This window comes from Pristis pectinata, chromosome 37 (genome assembly GCF_009764475.1).
Source record: "Pristis pectinata isolate sPriPec2 chromosome 37, sPriPec2.1.pri, whole genome shotgun sequence".
Lineage (NCBI taxonomy): Eukaryota > Metazoa > Chordata > Chondrichthyes > Rhinopristiformes > Pristidae > Pristis > Pristis pectinata.
The window spans coordinates 5,659,221-5,665,416 of record NC_067440.1 but is presented as its reverse complement, the minus strand read 5'-3'; positions in this window follow the sequence as shown (position 1 = coordinate 5,665,416).

Below are 6,196 nucleotides of genomic sequence, written 5' to 3'. Positions count from 1 at the left end.
TTACAATTGTACCTGCCTCTACCAGTCCCACTGGCAGCTCGTTCCACATACCCACCACCCTCTGCGTGAAGAAGTTTCCTCACAGGTCCCTTTCAAATCGTTCCCCTCTCACCTTAAACCTATGCCCTCTCGTTGTAATATATTTGTTATAGTTACGAGATCGTTTAAAGTTGTGTGTGGGAAATTCTTCTTGCAGAGTCTCTGGAAATTCTTGACCCCAGAGGCCTGTGGAATCCGCATCATTGGAAGTGTTTAAAGACGAGGGTAGATATGGAAGATCGGGGAATTGAGGAATCAGGGAACAGAAGAGGAGTTATAGTCTAGGGCGGATCAGTCATGATCATATTGAATGATAGGGCAGAATTGAGGGGCCGAGTGGCCTACTCCTGCTCCTATGTCCTCAACAAGCACTTGAGTTACCAAGGAACAGGCCACAATGAGGGTAAATGGGATTGTTATAGATGGATACTTGGTCAGCATAGATATGGTGGGAGGAAGGGCCTCAGACTCTGTATGACTATGACTTATAGGAAAAGGGGGATTTTGGACTTCCCAGACCTCTTGAGAGCCTGGGATTTTCCCTGGCATCCCATGTGCTGGGTGTAGAGATGAACTGTGGGCTGTATCAACAGTTGCTTCACACAGCTGGTGGAAGGGTGAACCTTACTGACCGGGATGAAGACCTACTTAGATCTGTCACTCAGTTCCCTCCAACCCCTCCGCTGGACACATGCAGTCCCCACAAGCTGCTTGCTTCAGTTTTCAGATCTTCAACATGCTGTCCCCTGCATTTTTGAAATGATTGAGACCGGCAAAGTCACTGAGAAGCTTTTATTTGGGATTGATGTCTGAGCGAGGGTTGAGGGCAGTGGGGAGAACATTTTTGCTTCAGTTTCGAACCAGAAGGGTTCTTCAGCCAGTAATCTTGTTCCTCCTTCTTAACCAGACCATCGGTACAAAGTAGAACCATCGAAACCACCAGCACAATTGTGTATGTGGATGGGAATGCAGTCATACACAGTGATAAGTGAGGGTCGTGAGATATATCAGGATAAAACTCTCTCCACCCCATCCCATCACACACTCCCGGGGTCAGACACAGAGTGAAGCTCCCTCTACACCATCCCATCACGCACTCCCAGGGCAGGGATGGGGGTCATGGGGGGGTGCAGCCAAGGGCTCTGCCCGAGCCGACTGCCTGGCAGTCTCCCGGTGGTATGTTCCTGTCCAGGTATCCTCAGAAAAAGAGCAGGCGGTGTCCACAGACACCATGCAGGTGTTCCTGGACCGTTGGGCACCACAGGTGATAAATTGCGTCCTGGATGAGGATGGGAACATGTTAATTTAGTTGCTTTTTAGTTCTGGTTGTAGTTTGTAGTGACTTGTTGTGGTGTTATAGTATTGTGGTACTTGTAATAAACTTGTTTCTATAAAAAAAGGTCAGAGCCAACACAGGTTAGACACAGAGTGACACTCTACACTGTCACACATAACATAGGGAGTAAAGTTCCTTTTACACTACAATATGTTGTACCCCCAAGTTCAGAGACGTCCGTCCATTTCTCCATCATTCCTCCTGGTGAATAATTCTAACCTAGGTTGGGACGGAATCTTGTCATATTCAGAGCGATTAAGCAGGCTGGGTCTGCACAATCCACAGGTGATCGCATTGAAACGTACAAAATCCTTGACAGGCATGATATGCCCCTGGGTGGGGTGTCCTGCCAGGATCACAGTCTCAGAATTACAGCGGTAAAGCCATTCAGGTCTGGGATCCTTCAACCAGTGGGTAGAATGTCATCCCCAGAGGGTTACAGGGAGTGAATCATTCAAGTCTAAGAGGAAGAGACTTTTGGTTCACTGGAGAGTGCCAGGTGCCGGGGAGCAGGTCCAAACTCCGAGCTGAAGCTGAGAGCAGATTGAGCCACGATGTTATTGAATGGTGGGACAGGCTAGAAGGATGAGTGGCCCCCTGTCCCCCCTTCTCCCGACACTCCGAGCCATCCGGTTTTGAAGTCGGGGAGTTTGGCATGGATTGACAGCTGGACAGAACTTGGATCTCGGAGTCCCTTCCCGGGACTCCTCCGGCTACGGAGGGTGCTCCAGTTTCCTCCCGCAACCCGAAGAGGCGCTGGTGGGTTCGTTGGCCACTGTAAGTTATCTCCTTTGTGTGGGAAGTGGCAAAGGGCAAACAGCTGGCAGGCGTGGGATGGAATAAGTTGTGAGGCAACAGGGAAATGAGCGTAGGAATGGGATTGTGGATACACCCTGCGTGGAATTCTCCCTGTGACCGTGTGGGTTTCCCCCCACCCCCCCGGGCGCTCCAGTTCCCTCCCACATCCCAACGACGTGCGGGCTCGGTGGGTTAATCGGCCCCCAGTGTGTGGGTGAGGGGGCAGAATCTGGGGGGGAGTTGACGGGAATGTGGAGAGAATGAAATGGGATCGGTGGAAATGGGTGGTCGATGGCTGGCACTGACTCGATGGGCCGAAGGACCTGTTTCTCCGCTGTGGGTCTTTATGAAAGGAAAAGAGAGATTATGAGGGGAGAGAGGAGGAGGTGGGGAATGAGAGGGAGAGGTCAGGAAAGAGTGTGGAGTAAAGAAGGAGATATGGAGAAGAAAAAGGTGGAATTTAAGAATATGAGCTGGGAGAGAGAGTGAGGGATGTGAGAGAGAGGGAGAGAGAGAGGGAGAAAGAGATAGAGAGAGAGAGAGGGAGAGAGAGGGTGAGGAATGTGAGAGAGAGAGAGAGAAAGAGAGAGAGATAGAGAGAAAGAGGGAGGGAGAGAGAGGGAGAGAGAGTGAGGAATGTGAGAGAAAGAGGGAGAGAGCGAGAGATAGAGAGAGAGCAGTGAATATGAGATAGTGAAGAGAGACGTCAGGAAAGAGAGCGCAGTGGGGAGAAGAAAAATAGGACAGAGAGTGGGAGAGCACAAAGGGAAGGGAAAGAGAGAGGAGGCTCGAACCCTTCCAGCCTGCGCTGCAGGCTCAAGGGGCTTCGGCGTGAAGGGGCAAGGAGGGTAAGTAGCTGGTAAGTAGGTAAAGGCAAGGTTTAGCTTTTGGTCATTATAGATTTGTAGGTGGGACTAACTAGGGAAAAAAAGAAAGGTAGTCAGATGGAGGACATGGAGTGTGTGCTGCAGCTGTTTGATGTGGGAACTCGTGGACCTTGTTGCGGTCCAAGATGGCCACATCTGCAGTAAGTGCTTGAGGCTGGACGAACTTCGGCTCAGAGTTGATGAGCTGGAGTCGCAGCTACAAACACTGCGCAGCATAAGGGAGGGAGAGAGATATGTAGACACGGTGCATCAGGTGACAGTCACCCCCCTTAGGGTAGGTACATCTGAGGTTCAGGAGGCAGATAGAATGGTGACGGTCAGGGGAGGGAAGAGGAAGAAGAAGTCAGGCAGGCAGACAGGACAGAGAGCCCCTGAGGCTGTTCCCCTCAGTAACAAGTTTTCTACCTTGGAAGCTGTTGAGGGGGATGACCTGCAGGGGCCTAGCTGCAGTTACCAGGTCTCTGGCACTGGGACTGGTCTGGCTGCTCAGAAGGGAAGGGTGGAGAAGAGGAGGGCGGTAGTGATAGGGGACTCGATAGTCAGGGAAACAGACAGGAGGTTCTGTGGCAGTGAGCATGAATCCCGGATGGTATGTTGCCTCCCAGGTGCCAGGGTCCGGGACGTCACTGATCGGGTCCACAGGATTCTTGAGTGGGAGGGAGAGCAGCCAGAAGTTGTGGTCCATGTTGGCGCCAACGACATAGGTAGGAAGGGGGATGAGGTCCTGAAGAGTGAGTTCAGGGAGCTAGGCAGAAAATTGAGGAACAGGACCTCAAGGGTAGCAATCTCGGGATTGCTGCCAGTGCCACGTGATAGTGAAAGTAGGAATAGAAGGAGGTGGCAGATAAATGTGTGGCTGAGAAGTTGGTGCAGGAGGGAGGGTTTTAGATTTCTGGATCATTGGGATCTCTTCTCGGGAAGGTGGGACCTGTACAGAGAGGACGGGTTACACCCGAACCAGAAGGGGTCCAATATTCTTGCGGCGAGATTTGCTAAGGTGGTACAGGAGGGTTTAAACTAGTTTGTGAGGGGGAAGGGAACCAGAGGAGTAGGTCAGAGGAAGAAGGGGATGGGGAAAAGTTAGATCAAACAGGTAGAGAGGCTTTGGGGAAGGAGAAGCAGAATACAGGCTATAAAAGTAGTAAGGTAGATGGACTGAAGTGTGTTTACTTAAATGCAAGAAGTGTCAGGAATAAGGGGGATGAACTGAGGGCTTGGATAAGTATGGGGGACTATGATATCGTGGCTATTACTGAGACGTGGCTGACGTCAGGAGAGGAGTGGATATTGAATATTCCTGGTTTTCGATGTTTTAAGAGGGATAGGGAAGGGGGGAGAAGAGGTGGAGGGGTGGCGATACTGGTCAGGGACACTGTTACGGCTGTGGAAAAGATGGATGTTGTAGAAGGATCATCTCTAGAGTCCGTATGGGTGGAGTTAAGGAACAAGAAAGGAGCAGTTACTCTACTAGGAGTATTCTATAGGCCCCCCAGTAGCAGTAGAGATATAGAGGAGCAGATTGGCAGGCAGTGTTTGGAGAGAAGCAGAAATAACAGGGTTGTTATAATGGGACACTTCAACTTCCCAAATATAGACTGGAACCTGCTTAGTGCTAAAGGTTTAGATGGGACAGAATTTGTTAAATGTGTCCAGGAGGGATTCCTGACGCAGTATGTTGACAGGCCGACTGGAGGGAATGTCATGTTAGATCTAGTTTTAGGAAATGAACCGGGACAGGTGAAGGATCTATTGGTGGGTGAGCATTTGGGGGGCAGTGACCATTGCTCCATAACCTTTAAAATTGTCATGGACAGGGACAGGGACAGAGAGGACAAGAGGTTTTTCAATTGGGGAAGGGCTAACTACGAGGCTATAAGGAGAGAACTTGGGAGTGTAAATTGGGATGTCCTTTTTGAAGGAAAATGTACCATGGGGATGTGGTCGATATTCAGGGATCTTATGCAGGATGTTAGGGATAAATATGTCCCGGTGAGGCAGAGAAGGAATGGCGTGGTGAAGGAACCGTGGGTGACGAGAGAGGTGGAACGACTTGTTAGGGAGAAGAAGGTAACATATGTGAGGTATAAGCAGCAAGGTTCAGACTGGGCCCGTGAGGAATATAAGGTAGCGCGGAAGGAACTTAAGAAAGGGCTGAGGAGAGCTAGAAGGGGACATGAAAAGGCGTTGGCTAGTAGGGTTAAGGAAAATCCCAAGGCCTTTTTCAAGTACGTGAAGGGTAGGAGGATGGTTAGGGTGAAGGTAGGTCCGATTAAGGACAAAGGTGGGAGAATTTGCCTGGAGGCGGCAGAAGTGGGAGAAGTTCTGAATGAGTACTTCTCTTCGGTATTCACCAGGGAGAGGGGTCTTGATGATGCGGAAGGGAGTGCTGTTAGGGGTAATGTTCTCGAGGTTGTTGATATCAAGAGAGAGGATGTGTTGAAGTTGTTAAATAATATTAAGACAGATAAATCTCCGGGGCCTGACGGGATTTTCCCCAGGCTGCTTCGAGAGGCTAGGGAGGAGATTGCTGAACCGCTGGTAAGGATCTTTGAGTCCTCGTTGTCTACGGGGGTGGTGCCGGAGGATTGGAGGATTGCGAATGTGGTCCCCTTGTTCAAAAAAGGTAATAGGGATAGGCCAGGGAATTATAGACCGGTGAGTCTCACGTCTGTGGTGGGTAAGCTGTTAGAAAGGATTCTAAGGGATAGGATTTATGAACACCTAGAGAATCATGGACTGATTAGGGACAGCCAGCATGGCTTTGTGAAGGGAAGATCTTGCCTCACAAGCCTGATAGAGTTCTTTGAGGAGGTGATGAGCAAGATTGATGAGGGCAGTGTGGTGGATGTGGTCTACATGGATTTTAGTAAGGCATTTGATAAGGTTCCTCATGGTAGGCTTCTTCAGAAGGTCAGAGGCCGAGGGATCCAGGGAAGCTTGGCTGTGTGGATTAGGAATTGGCTTGCCTGTAGAAAGCAGAGGGTTGTGGTGGAAGGAGTGCCCTCGGATTGGAGGGCAGTGACTAGTGGTGTCCCGCAGGGATCGGTTCTGGGACCTCTACTTTTTGTGATATTTATAGATGACTTAGATGAGGGGGTGGAGGGCTGGGTTAGTAAGTTTGCGGACGACACTAAGA